General features: G+C 37.3%; 1 long non-coding RNA gene across 1 annotated transcript; it reads left to right on the plus strand.

The window, feature by feature from the left end:
• Positions 1–206: 206 nt before the first annotated feature.
• LOC134840266 (uncharacterized) lies at positions 207–4,392 on the plus strand. The gene is made up of 4 exons (XR_010162413.1): positions 207–406; positions 1,595–2,025; positions 2,955–3,062; positions 4,095–4,392. It is a non-coding gene; the product is annotated as an uncharacterized LOC134840266 (long non-coding RNA).
• The last annotated feature ends 12,651 nt before the right edge of the window (positions 4,393–17,043 follow it).

The following is a 17,043-nucleotide window of genomic DNA, read 5'->3' on the forward strand; positions in this document are numbered from 1 at the left end:
GTTTTTTTATCTAAATTTTAATCTAAATCTTTTTCTATAGCCAAAAAGATTTAATCGTGTTCATTTTTTTACTCAAGTTTTTGATGTGGAATGCTATCAGTTATCTCCATCTACTCATGCAAGTTTTTTCCTACAATTGAAAACTTCAGAAAACCTTTTAGATACAAAATAGAAAGCAAAAACAAAAACAATTTCCAATTTACCACGTTGGTTGGTGAACTTTCAAACAATTTCAATTTTCGGCGCATTATTTTTTTTCTGCTTGTTGAACAAAAAAAAATTCGGTGGGCAAAGAGACAGGAAACTTAGTGTTCATCTGAAAAATTAAAAACTTGAAAAATTAAAAACCGGATCTTCCTAACAAACTTACTCTTCCCCATACCGTCTACTAAAAAATCTCCAGCTTGTATATAAAAATTAAAAGACTGCTCGTATCAGGCTAAAGCCCTGATTGCTCCGACTACCATTAATTGGTCTCGAGTAGCTCTTGTTATATGATATACTGACAAACTACAAACTTTAGGCTGATAATGTTAAAGTGTTAAAATTTTAGTCGTTTGTGAATTAAAAAAAAACCAATTCGCTTGCATCAATTCAATTAAAAAAGATTATGAATACGGATATTTTTCCCTGCATAATTAATTCGCGAACTGAAAAAACTTTCAAAAGATTTTTTTAGCAGCAATTTCACATTTTAGTCTATTGCAAAGCCTGCTCGCCTGACAATCCGAAGATTTCTGGCTCGATGCTCTTACGCAGACATTATTTCAAAAATTGGTCTGAATAAAAAACACCCCTAACATATACATTCCTCACTTTCTTCGAAATTCGGAACCATAAATTAGCTCTGGAGTGTTCATTTTTTAATTCAAATTTTGCTGCAGTCTGCTATGTCAAAAGTTCGCAGAAATAACCTATTTATAAATATCCTTCTTTTCTTGAAAAGGGGAGAATTTGTCAGTTAAATACCAAAAATCTAACTAATATTCAAAAAACCGCACAATGAAGCTCCCAAACCAGTTTTTGTTCCGACTTTTGTAACGCAAGTAACGGAACATTTGTGCTCAGGGTGTGTTTTTTTCTTCAGGCAAATTTCAATATTTAACTAGGCAGTTTTGACGCAATTTTTATACATCATTCAAACGGTTTTGTTTTTCTGAGCTCATATTTAAAAAGATATTTAAAATAGTTTATCAAAAGTAAGCTCTCATAATTTATTATTCCGACTTCCGAAGAAACTGAGAAATATATATGCCGAAGAAATTGAGAAATATATATGCTAGGGTTGGTTTTTTGTTTATTCAAGCCAACTTCTCAAAAATTTTTGCACCCTCAGGGGATCCTGTGTAAACTGCTCATTTCTTGTTTTACATGTAGCGAATTATCCCGCTCTAGAAAATCGTTCCAATATGAATTAAGGCAATAGGCTAATTGGTCTTATTAATTCCATAGATGCTTAAAATTTGAAACTATCAGCCTAAATTTCATAGTTTTGCCATTAATTCTTGTACCAGTAAATCTTTCAGCTATTCGAGAGAAATTATTGGGCAGCCGGAACAGTCAGCGCCCTGATTCGAGCAGTCTTTTTTATTAGATTCTGGCAAAATGCTAAAAGCCTGGAGAAAACTTTTGTTCAAATAATCGTTTCAGCTCAGGCAACAATTTCTTTATCCTGCGAGTGTCTGTTTATTTTAGTTAGGCCGAGACAATTCATCTTATCCAAAAAAAAGTAAGAAAATTGCCTGTAGCTGAATGATATAACTTCCCTTTAGTTTTATTGAACTTATTTTGTGGTCTATGATGAAAGTAGTTGCATAACCTTTACAATTCTTTTGTCTGAAAGAAGTTTGTCAGCCCACATACTTTTGAGGAATTAAAGAATTAATTTACAGTCTATTACAAGATTTATTTGAGCCAATCAAATTTTCCATCAATTTATTTATTTTGAAATGAGAGTTTGAGTCCACGAAAGTTGGCTGCTTGTTCTTTAGCTTAAAAAAACGGGCAAAATTTGTTAATTAATCAGTAAAAATTTTCTTATTTTCACTTTTTGAGACATGCGATATTTTACAAGGATCAAAACGGAAAATGATTAGGGAAAAAATCAGTACCACGCCAAACTCGGGTTTTTGTCGTAATCTGGATTCTATCGGTACTGTGCTTGAAATCAACATACTTTGCATCTAGTTCAACAGAAACTCGAAATTTAATTGAAATCATAACTTGAAATAAAAAATCTATTGACAAGGAATTAAACATGAGTCGTGAATACTAGGCAATTACTTAACGCATGTCTTTGCTTTCCACGGATAAGAAAACGAGACTGCTCGTAAATCAAGGCAAAACCCTGAATGCTCCAATTGAACTCTAACTGGTCTGGAACCATTTTTGGTAAAATAATTATTATCAAACTATAAATTTTGAGCGTGTTGAGAGTTGAAATTTGAGTCGTATCGGGAATTATTACGACGCGAGGTTTTACGCGAGGCGAATCAACCCGCACTACAAAATCGTTTCAATTTGAATTGAAGCAATTCAACACAAATCTCAAAGGCAAATCAAAATTTTTTATTTTTTTAAATTTGATCAATTTTTCAAACTATAAATAAAAAAAATGATTAAAACCGAGTTTGGCGTCCTAATGATATTGCGCTTCTTAACTCAACGTTTTAAAAACTAGCTCAAAGCAATTCAGCTGTAGCCAATCTCGTGTAAAAGAGGCCTGTAGCCGCTATATGAGAATACGATCGACCATATACGACCATATTTTACGATAATAAGATCATAGTTTGCTTGGGGAGTTACAGAGGTTTTCAAATGAACTCAATGACAAAACATAATTCCTGGGTCATTAAGTTTTTTGGTTTGGGTGTTGAGCTGTTGTTTTGTTGAAAATTATCTCAAACAAAATAATCGGTTTTTTTCATAAATTGATTTAATAACGTTTGTCTCAGAAAGGAGCAGTTTATTTTCGAAAATGCTTGAAACAAATTTTAATTTTACAACAATTGTTTTTCCAAGTTACTTCATGGCACTTTTGATCAGCACAAGAGGTCAATATGGTAAGTCAAAAAACAACGGTTTCTCACACAATATAGGCTGCAAAATATAATCAGATAAAGTTTGAAAGCTTTAACTGAAGCTTACAATCTTAATCCTGTCAATAATTTATGCAATATTTTCCATCTCTGAAAACAACTTTTTTATTCCATGGCATCTGTGGTATCTTCAATTGAATAGCATCACAATCGCATACAATCGCACTCTCAAAGTGGTTTTGAAATCTTTGAAATTATCAAATTTCAATGATAATTATTTAGCACGTCGACCCTATTGATATTGCTATGTTTTCTTGAATTTGTTCGAAATCGACTTAAAGTGATCATTCGTTAACCAAATTGCAAATTTAGCAGCCATTTTGAAATTTCGAGTGCAATTTTGAAGAAAAATAGAAAAAGTTCAAATATTTATGAAACTGATTTTTTCGGAAGTCAATTTTATACGTGTTCGAATTTGGGTTAAAATGGGGTTCACCTAGAGGCGGATTTAAGGGGATAAATGGACGACCCTCCCCCTTCTCACCCCTTCGACCCCTTCATCCGCAACCAAGGGGTCCACCCATTGGTATTATTTTATAACATCCATTTTAGGCCGGCCAACCCTAAATTTTTTCAATATATATTTATTCTGAAGAGGAGCGCGTGCCAAAAAAACGCAATTTTTTGGTCAACATTTTTCATTTGCATCCATGAGGCTCAAAACTTTTGGTCAAAATAGGGTCTTTATAAAGTTCTCGGAATGCTCGAAAAATCAATTTGGTCAACTTTAAAGAGGTCGACAAAGTTTTCGAAAACTTTTTGAAAAAAACAGCGTCCCCCCTTAAAGAAAATTCTAGATCCGCCCCTGGGTTCACCTAGGATTCTCCAAAAACAATTTTGGATGGCTTTGACATGTGCAATGGACTAAAATTCTTTGCTTAAGGATTAAAAAATAACGCTCGCAAAATAAACTCAATATCCAGCATATGATCGAAGCCAAAACTGTGTCGATAAATCTTGTGTTTTGATTTCATCAAATCTAAAGCTATGTTTCAGGTGTGATGGCTAACTCCCCATTAATCGAAAGAACGGAAACTTTTAGCGGAAAAAGTCATAGTCTTGGCAACAAAGTTCCAGAAAATTTCAACAAAGAAAATTTCAACAAAGAGCAAGAGCAACGGAATCACCTCCAACTTAATGGACGAGTGCTACTGAAAAGACCATTTGGCAACTACCTACCAAAAACTGGCTCAAAAGGAAACCAGAAAGCATTCAGAGAACAAACAACAAAGTAGAGCGAAAGCAAATAGTTCAAAAGATGTAATAATAACGCATTGAGTATCAATATTTTGATATGAACGAATTATAGCTTCAAAATTAAAAAATAGTTTTTTTTCAGACTTAGAAGAAAATAATGATTTATATTTTTTCGTCGTGATTTTATTGTGTTCGGTGTTACTTTCTTTGACCGACAAGTTCAGAATTGTAGCTGAAGAAAATTGATTAAAACACGTTAGTTGAGGTTATTAACAGCAGTATTCAAACGCAACCCCATATAAAAATTGCGACAACCAATTTTGTATGCGCGTTTGTTCGAAATGCATATATTATACAGAATTATATTTTAAATTTATTACGTGGCTAGGGGGAAGTTCTACGGTTGGTCACAAAGGGGGGGATTTAAGGATTACGGTTGTAACATCTTTCGGAGGGGATGTATTTAAGGATAACCGTTTGCTGTGCTCAAAAACGAAAAACAACCCTCTGGTAATCTGAATTTTGCTCTTTAGACGGGTTTAACTATCACCAAAGTTGCACTGCGTGAGATTTGAAAATCGAGCATGGAAGCTTCAATCTTTTTTTAATGCAAATAACGTACGCGGCAAAAACATGACAAATTGAAATGAGGCAAGCACGCTCATCAATATACTGCCTTGTAAATCCCAATTTGCTCCCACTTTAGAAGCAAAAAGGGGATTTTGTGCTCAGCGTTTCAGCATTTTGCCAATCTTATTTTGAATGAAGTTTTTTTGAAACCATCTGAAAAGTAGTGACGCAACTGAGATCAAATTTGAAAGAAAAATTCACCTTTGATTTTTTGCTCCAAGGTGTAGGGCTTTAGAAAATTGCCAAATTGCTTAATTTGGGACAATTAACGCGCAATATATTTCATTTTACTAACGCGTGAGCGGCAAAATAACCTGGGTCGGAAACCGTTCAAATTGGTTTTGAAGCAATCTAATTGGAATTTTGTTACGTTGATACACGCTAATTACATCATTTTCTTGATTAACATAGCGTGTAAGGAAAATGTTTCATAAAAATTGTCTCCAGTTGATTAAATTTCCTCAAAAACTTTCACAAATATGATACCAATGTTTTTTTATGTCGTAAATTCTACTAAATTGCTAATTTCTACGTTATGCAAGGCTCTGGGACCACGTTAACATTCCCCCCCCCCCCAAGGACGTTTGGGGGGAGGATGTTATCTTGGTTCTAAGTTGGCATTTTTCAGCCCATCACAATCGAGCATTTTACATGAAAATGACTATTTTTGAAATTGACTATTTTTTAACCAAATGTTTTTTCTTTTTTCGAATTACGCTTTAGGGAAAAGTTTCGTTGGGGGTCGCTATTATTCAGCCAAACTTTGGCGATGAAATTAGTATTTTTTATCCAAAATATGTAATCCGGCGAGCTGAATGACTCTTTGTTGAAAAAATTACAAAATCACTTTGCCTCCGATCAGTTTTTATAATGTTTCGGAGGAGTGAAAAATCCCAATTTGGCAGCAAATTGTTACCAAATTGGAAGTTTTCACTCCTCCAGAACATCATAGAAACTGATCGGGGGTAACCTGATTTTAGAAAAACTTTATAAAATCAGTTTACCTAAAAAGATTTTATACAATTATTCATGCGCGCTGCAAACATTTTATCGTGAAGCTGAAAACTACATAGCGAACAATCTTGCACTTCAATAAATTGTTCCGAAAATCAATCTAATTGGTCGTGCTTATTCCGTATATGACAAATAAGAGTATATTTATTTTGAAAAAATTCAAAATTTCAATACAGCAAATTAACCAAAGAGGTGAAGCGTTCGCTTCAGTCAGCTTTTTCAGGTCTTTTTTACCTTGTATCTAACTGGTTTTAAGGGTTCTGAAAAGCTGTTTTAAAAAATTAACTTCTCGAAGTTTTTATTCGTTTCAGACAAAAATTGAGTGCAAATCAATCTCGTGAAACTCTTGAAAAAGGCGTTTTTTAAAGTTGAGTCTCTTATTTCAACGATTGATTGTTTTGCCCAATTGGAGAAAATGAATCAAAATAGGCAGTCAGAGTTTATGGATGCCAAAATTTACTGATATCTTTGAACAAAATTTTGAGGGCATCATATTTCATCGAAATTTCAGTTCCGCCATAGAATAAAATATTTGAAACAGTTGGATTTTCATAACAACCATGGATGGATGCTTTTATTGATTCATTCGATACTACCAGTTATCAGCATGTTTTTGACACAATTAATGTACTGTTGGAAAAAAATCAAAAACTTTGGCTTTAAAGATTGTATTCATGAGTCTCTGATTTTTTTTCAAAACCAGGTCTTAACTTGATCAAAAACCAATTAAAAACATCATTTTTGTTTTTATCAGCACGAGGAATCTCACAAGGATCAATTGTAGGACCAAATTTGTTTTTTTTTGCGAACAAAATTCTTCCCAGTCATTTTGTTAGATCTACGCAAGTGCTTTTTACTGACGATTTTACAAAATAAAAAGCAGAGACAAATCGTTGCAATATTTTCAATTATCATTATCCAATCTTTCAGAAAAAAAACTTGACGGATAAAAAAGAATATTGTTTTTTGTTTATGTAAAAAAAGTACAGCAGAGTTTGGACCACGTACCAGGAGAAAAACGGAAGGTATAATTGCAGTAAAAAAAATTTGACACCTGTCAAAAAAACAGTTTCTACTAGGTTGGCTTACGCTGTTAGATATTTAACACAGGGGCGGAGCATATATGGATACATTTTCTTGAAAACCAATACAAGAGTTTTTGAGAAAACACTTGAACTTTTACAAAAAATGAAAAAACCAATACCATACCTTTTCACAAGTTTATCAAACAATAAACTCCGGGCAAAAACTCCAGGCATAACATTTGAAATTCAAATCAGCACTTGAATAAAACTTACGAAGTGGAAACAGCAACAATCTTTGAGCAAACAGCAGTTGAGCTGAATAAAAAAAAATTGATTAAAAACAAGACTGCTTGTATCAGGGCGAAGCCCTGAATGTTCTGACTGCCCATTAAGGTTTATGGAGCAGTAATATCATTAAAAAATTAAAAGTAATAAAACAAAATGAAAATTTTTTTCTTTCAAAAAATTTTGAATTTTTTTCAAATCATCCCCCCACACGCCATATAAAGTACAAAAGGATAGATTTTGCTACTTGTAACAAATCAACTATGGCAAATAAGCTTCGTTAAACTAATTTGGAACGATTTCTAAGACGGATTAACTCTCCGCTTACGCGTTAATAGCGCGAAATATATCGCGCATTTATTGTCCCAAATTGGCCAAAATGGCAATCTTTAAACCCCCATAACTTTACGAAAAATGATCACAGGTGAAATATTTTTTCAAATTTGAGCTCAGGACAACAATACCTTTCTAATGATATTAAAAAAATTCCGTCAAAAATGGCTAGTTGAAACGTCGAAATTTGTCTGAAGAAAAAAAACCCACCCCGAGCACAAATATTCCGTTACTTTCGTATCGAAAGTCGGAACAATAAGCTTTTGAAAGTTTCAAGTACTAACTAGTACCTATACAGTACTTAAATTTAAGTTTTCCTGAAATTAGGCATGTCAGCATCATAAGTGATTCAGCTGGTTTTGTTAAACAAAATTTTATACCGAAACAAAGGTCTACATTCAGATGAGTAACGCTTGCTAATCGCAAACATGAAAAGGTTAACGCTGAAAATAAAAACTGTAAATACGCGAGATGAGGGAATGAGGTTAAAAACAAACTAATTTCTTTATTTCACAACAAGTCTATGGACCAATGTATAGGGCGTTTTCCAGTAGTCATAATACCCGAGCCCGAAACCACCAGGGCCGTAGCTTGTATAAGTTTTTTATACCAAAATGTTGGACATGTTTTACTCAACAGACCGTTTTTTGTCCTTTTTTCTAATTCAGAGTCATAACCATGAATAACCTTGATCGCTAAAATAACTATCCGGTTGCGTCGGTTACCCTAATTCGTTTGCAGTCCAAAAACTTTTACGTTTTCAGATTCATTATAGATTGTGATCTCTTTATGGCTCTGTTCTGCTCTTATTGTTACCGTCAATATGAGCAATCGCTGTTGATTTCAAATAAACTTTTGAAAGATTGGACTTCGCTTTTTTCAGACTTTCTGAAAAGTTTGTTAAAAAGCTTGTGCCGCAAACTGTGCCAATTTTCTAAAACTATTTGACAATAACAGGCCAATCCGAGGCATTATTCGCAAGCTTGAGACCCTAGACGGGACGTCGCGAATCAACAAACGCAGAAAAACCGCAATTTTGAGCATTATGGCCGATTTCGATCAACTTGGCCATCAATGACGAGCAATTTGGTCAATTTTGACCAGTTTGACCATTAATTACGAGTAGACTTAGCCGCGACGCTGTTCTGACGCGGTCCTGATTGTCCAGAACCGCGTCAGAAGTTCCTAGCCGTTGTATCGGTGTATTGGACCACCGGATCAGAGTTTCCAGAGCGTTTAAGCTGCAGCCAACTTGTGTGAGCGGCTTGTATAGGCGCAGGCAACTTCGGTTGAGCAGGTGATTTAGGCAGACGAAATGTGAAAGAGACTCCGATTGTGCAACGACCTGCGCATGTGAATTGTGTAGGCGACTCCGGCTGTTCAGGCGACGACATGTGCAGGCGATTTTGCTTGTGCAGACTACTTGTGCCGGCAACTCCAGTTGTGCAGACGTCTTGTGAAGGTAATTCCATTTGTGCAAACGACTTATGCAGCAACTCCGATTGTGCAGATTACTTGTGCAGGTAACTCCGATTGTGAAGACATCTTGTGCAGGCGACTCGTGTAGGCAACTCCAATTGTGCAGAGCGACCTGTACAAGCGACTCTTGCAAGGAAAGTTGCGAGGACGATTTGTGAAGGCGACTTTTGTCGGCGACTCCTGTTGTGCATGCGAATTGTGCAGGCCACTTCAGTTATACAGAAGACTTAGGCAAGCTGTTGAAGTATCCTATTAGATAAAACAACTAGATCTGAATTGGTTAATTTGTCGCAATGATTTCTCATATTTGTTCTCTTTTCAGATACGTAATGTGACGTCACAGACGTCTTCAACACAGTGACCTTGTGTACATAAGATCAAACTATCAATCTTACATCCCCCCGTGTACAAATGTATCCAAGATATCCAATGTCATCGATCTTTGTTATAACATAAACTAACTTTGATAATCTAATCAAGACTAAATCACCAACATATTAGGGAAACGTATCATGACTAGTTTTAACTGTAGTACGAATGAGTTTTTTTTTGAGTTTTTTGTATTAGGTTGCCGTGCTATTTATCCTATTATCTAATAACTCATCTCTTCCCCTCTCCTGTCTTCCGTGTCCGATTGATTTGATGACCAGTGCACTTGCTCGCCAGGTGATAAATCTACGAAATCGTTATTTTCATCCAACTCCTTGTCCATATATGCTACTGGTGCATATAAGCTGACCGCCTTGATAGAATAATCCGATGTCAAGTCTATCTGTCTCAGAACTCCTTCTTCGAGTACTCCTAGTAGATCTTTTCCACTCATTGCCTTTGTCAAGCAGTCTGCGATTATCATCTGTCTGGGTACGAACTGGAACTCTATTCCTTCGAACTGTATCAACGATCGTACCACGGCAATATTTCGACTAGGCAGCATTACGTACTTGTTGAATTTTGGCGCATCCACCGTGACGTTCACTGATTTGCTGTCTGTCAGCGCGGTAAACTTGTCGATTCGGTACCGTAGGCCCACTTCCACCCTTATTGTCTTCCAGTAGACACATTCCTCGTTCGTCAAGCTGGCCGCATATGCTTCTGCTTCAAAGATGTTGTAGTGAAATCCTCCAATTGTCTTCGACTGCCAGTGAATGATCGACACCTTTTCCGTTTCTTTTTCTCTTATAATCCCTACTTGTCCCATCGTTGATCGATGTTTCTGGCACGCATCTCCGTACAATTCCATCTGTAAATTTCCTGATAATTTTCTAAATCGCCATTTCGTTGTCTGCTGCCGGCATAATGCCGAATTCCTGGATCAACATAACATCACGCAATACGGGTTTAACCTCTATGTGATCGTTTTAAGTCTCTATACTCAGTCCAAGGAAATCAAAGTTCTGTCTTTTGATGGTGCCCAGCTTTAATCCGTCAAGAGCTCGTTAAACTCTGTTCTCGAATTATTTTGTTCCTCCAAATAGAATGTCGTCTAGATGAACAATTATTAGTCCAATAAAATGTCATTTTTGTCGGATTTTGAAAAGAATAGGCTGTGCTGTGTCAAACATTCGTAAAATTGTTGCTTGTATAACCGCTTCATTAGCTTTTGATACCATTCATGTGCCGCATCACTTAACACGCATGCCGCCCTTTACAGTTTCCAACAATAGGTCTTTGGTATTTGTGCCTCGACTGGTGGTTGCACATACACATCCCTCTTCATTCCCCCGATTGTAAAAAGCTTTCTTTATGTCAATATTCACTGGTTCCCAGTCGTGTTACTTGATGATGCATGCGGCTTTGAAGCAATTGGCGCAAATTTCTCTAAAAGTAAACTTTTCTCTTCTCAATCTCCCCGTACTGCTATATCTAGATTTTGGTTCCTTTGAACCATCCGTCGCGACTTTCCTCGTGTCCACCCATCTCGTTCTTAGTATTCGTTTCTCCAGTTCTCCAGCCACATGGCTACTCGCTAACTCGACTACTTTAAACAAATTCCATCCTTCTAGCTCCTCTCTTCGTGACATTAAGAAGATGTCCTGATTTTCCTTCCATTCTGGTACTCCGATTATTTCCGTGTGTTGTATCAAATTTTGCAGCGACGAGGGTATCGGATTGCCAAATCTGGTCATAAGTTTGTTTCTTATTTTGGTCTTTCCTTGTTTGTCGTGGTTACTGGCGTGTTGTTTACAATTTCCAGATCCTGGATCAATGATTCATTCGAATTCCATCCACCGTACGTGTTCCATTCTAGCTGTCTTGCTGCTTGTGACTGAGCCTCAAAGCCAACCATACCTAATTGAGTCGACTTCTCACTTATGAGCCAGTCCTCTTCTACATTCATCTCTTGGTGGCTGCTGTCGCTTTGTTGGCGGTGGCTTTGTTCGCTTATGTTCCTGCTGTTGTGGTCGCGGTTTCTTCTGTGTTTCTCCCATTTCTCTCTCCTTTTGTTGTCTCGTCTCTGATCCTTCTTTCTCCATCTCCCAACTGACTGTCTCTCGTTCTTCTGTATCCCACTCTTCTGATTCGTTCTTCTGTAGCCCACTCTTGGTTCGCTTAGTACCCTATCTTCTCCTGTCGGGGCATATTGTCGCTTGTCCTGATTCCCTCTTCCTGGCACTTTCTTTGCCTTGTTCGCTCTTCGTCTGAGCTCTCTGGCTTTCCCGTCTCTGTTTTCTGAGGTATCGCTCCCTTAAAATTGTCTTTGATCAGTCTTCTGTCTTTGTCCAGTTCGCTCCTCCTCTGGATTACCTAATTGCCTCTATCGTTCCACTAGTCCGAATCACACTCTCCCATCTTTCCATTTCCTCTTCGGTCATCTGCTCGTTTATCTTTGGTATCAACTTTGACTCATCTTTCAATACTGATCTCAACTCGTATTCGTCTCCATCTTGACTGTTCGCAATCGCCCCAAATCCCATTGTTTGGCTCATGATTTTAAAGGCTTCCGCAGTCTCTTCATTGATTGGTGGTGTTGTTATTGTAAACACATACCTGCTCCTCCTCGCCATTTCTTTCTCTCATCCGTCCGTTCTTCTTTTCTCTTTGTTCCGCCCCTCCACTCTCTCTTTATTCCGCTTTCTATTTGCTTCTCGCTCACTGTCACCTTGCTCGATAAATCACTATAAATGTTGTAAATCCCGTCAATCAATAACCTCCGTAAGTGTAACTCGCAATTTCTAGTTTTTTGCTAACAACTCGCCACTAAATTATTTTTTTCAAATTTATTTTCGTCCATTTTTTGACCTACTTTCTCTCTTAACAATTTCTCACACACTGGTTTGAGTTCAAATACGATTTGATCGCTCTTTTTTTTCCTGACTCATCCAATTTTGTGCTTCTTTGTCAGTTTTAGCTAATAAATTTGGCCTTGAAAGTTGCCTATTTTCACTTTGCAGCTGAATGACTTTAGTTCTCGTTCCGGTTGAGCTCATATGGTCATCCACCCACCAATTAACCGCTGTCTGCTTAGACGAATTTTCATGTCGTTTCATGTCAACGTATTCTTCAATACATTTTCCACATACACGTCTGTCCCCAGTTAACTTAACTCCTCTGCCTATATCCCTTTCTGTTCTTTGATCAACTTCCCCAGTTTTAGTTCATCATTCTATAACTTTATTCCCATCGCTGTCCCAACCGTCGCCAGTTTTACTCACGAATAATGAACATGAACTAAACGTTTCCCATGACGATAAATGAAAATCCCTTTATCCATCGCAATGATCTTCACTGGTCCTATCCAATAATTTTTCTCAGAATTTTTCTATTGTATATAGTTAGAACCCCAATCCGGTAAATGTGCCTAAGGTTCCTTCCCTTTTCGAACTTCATTTTTGTTTCACTTTCAATTTCAACAAAATTTTCCCGAGCTTTTTGCACTCCTATCAAGTGCCCTTTTAGGACTTTAATATCAGCCTCGTTGACATTGTCAAATATAGGTCGTAGTTCTTCTGAATCCTCTCCCTTCGGATTTAATGCCTAAATCCTCTGGTGACAGTCTAATTACGTCTAACATTGAATTTTTAGCGAATAAAGCATGTGCAATGTTCGCTTCTAATGAGAACTCTCAATTTTGTCAGCATGCCTTTTATGATAATAATATGCCTCTCAAACACTCCGTTTGAGAATGGGGCAAAACCGGCTGTAATTTTGACGAGGCATCCAAAAGTAGACGTTACTAATAATATCAGATCATTGTTGAACTCCCCCCCCCCCCCCAAGTCATTTAGGATACTCACTGGTGTGCCGAATCTCATAAATCATCCAATTATAATGTTCTCCATGATTATAACAAGTTTTTTTAGATTCTACCACATTGAAAACTGCGCAACGTGAAAACTCTACTATCAAATGTAACAGGAACCCTTTTTTACTTATTTTAGGGTCTGTCCACTCTGCCAGGTCGATCGTAAACTAGTCGTTGAAGTTTTTACCTCGAGGAGTCAATAAACTTCTGATATTAGCTACCTTCCCCGTTTTGCTGCATGCAGTGCAATTCGCAATTACGCTTTCGATTACTTGTTCTATGTTTTGAATTCGTAAAATGTTCTGCATCCCAAAATCTTCCAAAAAATTTTTCATTTTTTTTCCTTACTAGCATAGCCGAATCTCAATGGACATCTTTAATTAGTTTTTTATCAATTGTTTCCTTACAAAGTCTTTCCGTCCAAGAAATTTACGAAAATTTTGATTCATGTATAATTTTTGTCTGTCTACTTTCACCCTCTATATTCGATGTCCCACAGCAGATTTGGTTAGTGTAAACCCTTTTTTTGGGGTCCACATTAGATTTTTTAGGAAATCTAAGGTCACTTTTAGTTTTTCGATAGCTTCTGTTCCCAGTAGTAGTGGGATGTTATCATAGATCACATTCAATTTAAAAGTTAAGAGACTTCCTGCTACTCTGATTGGTAACATCCCCACAACTTCCGCTTTTATGATTCTCCCTCTTCCAAATTTGAATTTGTTATCCGTTTTCTTTTTTCTATCTTTTAGTTGTTTCCATTCCTCACCCGTGGTGCTCTGCTCGATCTGTCTCCATCGTCTGAAAGAAATCGTCGACATTGCCGCTCCTGAATCTACAGTTATGTCAAGATGGATTTCACCACCTTCTTCTTCTTCTTTTTTAGCCTCTGCTATCTACTCTTCGGTTGCAAAATAACAGGGTGAGAAACGTCTCCACTGAGGCCTCCTCCGTTTATGCAAATTTCGACTGATGCACTTGATCTTCCCCAGAATTACTCTCCTCCATGCCCTGACTACTCGTAGTCGTTTGCATCCAATTTTAATGAAACCTCCTACCATATACTGAGTTTCCGCTGTACATTTGCTCTCCTCTTCTTCCACTTCCCAACTTTTTTCCATAATTGGTTTTACATTCTCGCATCCAATGTTCTAACGACCCGGACAAAAGCATCCTCCTTGCTGACCAAATCTTCCCTTCGCCGACCTGTATTCCCCACTTGCTCTCTGATTTTGACCTCTGTTGCTCATCTGATATCCTCAACTGTTGTTCTGGTTGAATAGGATAATCGTGGCTTGGTTATCTTTTACTGTGAATCTCCTCACTGTTTGCACAATTGGATCCATCCTCACTTCTATTCCTCCGTTTTCTTTGTTCCGGGCTATGTTCTCTATGCTAATTTTTGTCACTTCATCTAAATTTGATCATTTCAGTAATGCTATGCAAAATACTCTATTGTTAATTATCATTTCAGCCTCGTTCATCTCCCTGCGATATCGCTTCATTCATTTTATGTACTCCTCCCAACTTATCTCTGGACCCATTTCACATCTTTTCCATTGTCTGTACGTTTGAGCCAACTTTAGAAACGGATTCGGTGTCAAATACTCATCCAGCATGTCAACAATTTTTGTTATTCCAGCTTCAGTATGTGCTTCGTCACGATCCATCGTAATAACAGCTTCGTTCAATTCTGCGTTTGTTATCCCATTCATAATGACATGTGGTGCCTGCATCTCCAATGGAATTTTTGTACACTCTTTTCACCACAATAAATTTTTCTTCTACCTCATATATTCTTCTAATTCTGTTGACTTCAAAATTGATATATTCAGATCTTTTAACCTAATTCTCGATTTTTCTCTCCTACTTTGCTCTCTTCCGTCCCCTGCTTCTCTCTCTTCCAACGCTTGTAATCTTCTTTTCAGCTCCTCCAACTCTCCATTGCTTCTACTTGTACTCACTCCGGTACTCCCCACCGATCTCTGTGGAATACAGTTGAATTGCGTTGTTGTGTCCGCCGTCGGTGTCACTTCATCGTCTTCATTCCAATGCAATGTTTTTCTCGTTTTCATCGTACTTACCCTTTTTTCGTTCCAAAATAATCTTCCTGTCATCCGTGAATTTTTTTTTTATTAACCTCCTGCTACCATGTTGAAGTTGCCTATTAGATAAAACAACTAGATCTGAATTGGTTAGTTTGTCACATTGATTTCTCATCTTTTGTTCTCTTTTCAGATACGTAATGTGACGTAACAGACGTCTTCTACACAATGACCTTGTGTACATAAGATCAAACAACTATTAATCCTACACAAGCAACTGTGGTGATGTCGACAAGTTGTGCAAGCGACTCCGTTTGTGCAGACGACATAATAACCCTAATAAGTTGTTTGCAAATTAGATTCCATTCAGTGTAAAAGTTACTACATTTACAACCAAATGAAATCTCTTTGCGAGAACGCAGTGGACTTTTGCAGCCCATTTTCAGGCGCCTCTGATCCTGTTAAAATTTCTGTTGGTTTTTAACATCGATCGTTAATCAAGAAGTCAATAAAAATGTTTTGATGACGTGTGCAGACAACTTGTGCAGGACTCTCCGATTGTGCAAACGGCTTTAGCAGGCGGCTTCAGTTGTGCAGGCGGCTGCGTTTGTGCAGACAACTTGTGCAGGAGACTAAATTTAATCCACCATGAGCCCACATAATGAAGGATCTTAGAAAGGAAAGGCCCGCGGCTGTGAGTAAGTCTACAATTCGATAATATGTTCCTATATTATGACCGACGGAGTTCGCGCAACAAGTTTCAGCAAAATGAAATGTTTTTAAATTCACGGCACGTTACTCCAGTGAGCTCGGACCCAAATAATCTAGAGGAGCTTACGCCAAATCACTTTCTGCTTGGGCAACTGATTCCTGTCAAATGCTTTGACAAAAAAAAACAGTATTTTGATGCACAGTCGTGCGGGACTGCAATATGGTCACGTTGACTACGGGTAAAATTCACTTGTGTCGTCAAGCGGAAACAATGGTACTCTCCTCCTGATAGTGACTTTAATACCGGTGATCTCGTTGCATCGAACAAGCTAATGGATTTTTACCCACTCGCTCGCATCGTTTCGCTCAATTGCCAGAAAGATAAAATCGCCCGTTCTGCCGTTCTACTTAGCTCGGCCGACAAACGTACTCGTCTGCTCGCTTAGCTTGCTCCACAACTTCTTCCTTAGAGGGCAGAAGATGTAACCTCTGAAAGTAAATTATGTAAACACGCTAGATAAAGATTGAACAAATGAGAATAAGAACAATCCAATTTCGTAGTTTCACATCAGGTCTACAGACCATTGTAAACATCTTTTTCCAAATCTACTAGACTCGCCTCTTTTGTCATTTTTTTTAGTAAAATGTTGGGAGATTTGTGGATCATTACCCCACAGAACTTTGTCCTTTTTTTCTGGTTCGAAGACAAATTCTTGATCGCTAGCCGATAACGTAGCTTAGCCTAAGTAGATTACACTAAAAAATTAAACGTTTTCAATTTTCTGTTAGATAATGATCGTTGTATGGCTCTGTTTCGCTCTAGTTGTTTCGCTCGAAATAGCAATTATAGTACATTTCAAACAAGTTGTTAGGAGATTAAACTTCGTTTTTCCTTGAGCCGTTCGCGCAAGTCTGTTGGAATAAAAACAAATGTAACCGCCCAAGAAATGCCACAATTAAGTTTTAGGAGATTCTATAAGCAGTTT

Source organism: Symsagittifera roscoffensis, chromosome 2 (assembly GCF_963678635.1).
Source record: "Symsagittifera roscoffensis chromosome 2, txSymRosc1.1, whole genome shotgun sequence".
Lineage (NCBI taxonomy): Eukaryota > Metazoa > Xenacoelomorpha > Acoela > Convolutidae > Symsagittifera > Symsagittifera roscoffensis.